This window comes from Suricata suricatta, chromosome 7 (assembly GCF_006229205.1).
Source record: "Suricata suricatta isolate VVHF042 chromosome 7, meerkat_22Aug2017_6uvM2_HiC, whole genome shotgun sequence".
NCBI classification, from domain to species: Eukaryota; Metazoa; Chordata; class Mammalia; order Carnivora; family Herpestidae; genus Suricata; species Suricata suricatta.
The window spans coordinates 100,906,738-100,908,536 of NC_043706.1; positions in this window are offsets into that span (position 1 = coordinate 100,906,738).

Below are 1,799 nucleotides of genomic sequence, written 5' to 3' on the forward strand. Positions count from 1 at the left end.
CCGGCCCGCCCCGCCCCGCGGCGCTCCCAGGGGGACCGCGAAGCGCGGCTGCGGCCTCCAGCGCGCGCACGCTGGCTCCGGGTCTCCGCCCCTGGCCTGCGACCCCGGGCCGGGGTGTCACGACCCCGGGGGCCGATTCCCTCCCGGGCCGGGCCGGAGAGGCGGTAGCGGGGAGGCCTGCCTCTGCTGGAAAACTGTCGGAGCGGACTCACCACCTCCTGAGGCTGCTCCCTGCAGCTCGTTTTAAAGGCGTTTCTTGGTACCGAGTAGAAACGTGTTGCCATCAGCCTTTCACCCTTTGGGTCCACTGTTTGGCGCAAAGAGAATCAATCTAAACCCTCTCCCCCAGGCAGAACCAACAGGCCTTCAAGGGCAGGACACGCCAGATGTTTTCCAAGTCAGTGTGAGGACATTCACCACACTTGTGAATTCCCTATGAGGAGAGATTTCGAAGATGGCTCCTCACCCCACACTCTACTCCCAGACTTTTCCTCTTGTCTGAGGCAAAACAGCCTCCGTTGCTACGATTTATTTTCTCTACCTCTTCCTTTCTTCCTAAGACCACAGACTCTCCAAATGTTCTTCAAAATGAGCCGTTCTTATACCTTCCACCGTCTTCCCTCTGCGAAAAACAAGGTGGGGGGCAATCTGCTGTTCTCTGGCATCTATCTGACTGGAAACAGGGACTCAGAAAAAGGCTTGTAGGAAAGCTGTCTACTCTGTAGGCATTTACTCATTCTATTTACTCATCTTCCAGGGGCAACAGACGTCAGCCACCGGAAAGTGCTCTTCAGGACCCAGCACCAGGCCCAGCGCACCCTCCTCCTGTTACCCTTCCTCAAGTTCCTTCCACAGCCACACACTCACTGCCTTACACTTTTAGTTGGATCTCCATATCTTTCTTTTCTTCCTGACCAGACTGTCTGGTTCTTGAAGGCAAGATGTCTGTAACTCCGTGTGTCTTTCACATAACAAACAATGTTTAACAAAAAAGATACCCACCGCTGTACTGAAATATGCATTTAAAGAGGTGGGCTTTGCCTTCATACAAAGGTTGAAACCCTTGATTTCTGGCTGAAGGGTTGCACAATCATGAGCAAATAATTTCTGTCATCAGTTTTGGTCTCCTGTGGAAAAGAATTCCTACTTCTCAAGTTCATTCATACAATGACAAAACTCCCCACCCCCCTAACAAATCCCAGCTACTTCTCAGAGCTGGGGATAGAGCACTGAACAAGGTCAAGTGGAGATTAGTAGATAAACAAATAGCAGGGGGGTGGAGGTGGGAATTAGTAAGCAGGGGTGGAATGGAAGCTATTTGGAAAAGATGGCTAGGGACACCCCTCTAAATGTACCTGGCATATAATAACATTTCAAAAGATGTTCTTATTTCTTCCCATTCATGGCTTTTGTTTCACTAGTCCCACAACACAAGGACATTTTAATTTGTGAAATCTCATGTAGGGAATTGTAGGAGCCTATGATGTTCCAAAAAGTAAGGATTTTGTTTGATTCACCACTGTATCCCTAGGATGTAGCTGAAAAATTGATACTTAGTAGATACTTAATAAGAATTTGTTTAATGAATAAAAGAATGCAAATCTTCAATAATAAAAATAGTTTCTGTCTGGGTTAGTTAAGAAAAGACTAAAGTTCTTGAGGATGTGCTACACCATTAACTGAATGAATTCCTCCTTAACAAAGTACATTGTCATAGATAATATTTGATTGTTTCAGGAATATACTACTTGAAAATTCTCCCATTATTCAAGTGTGTTATTTTTCCTCTTAAGTTTTTA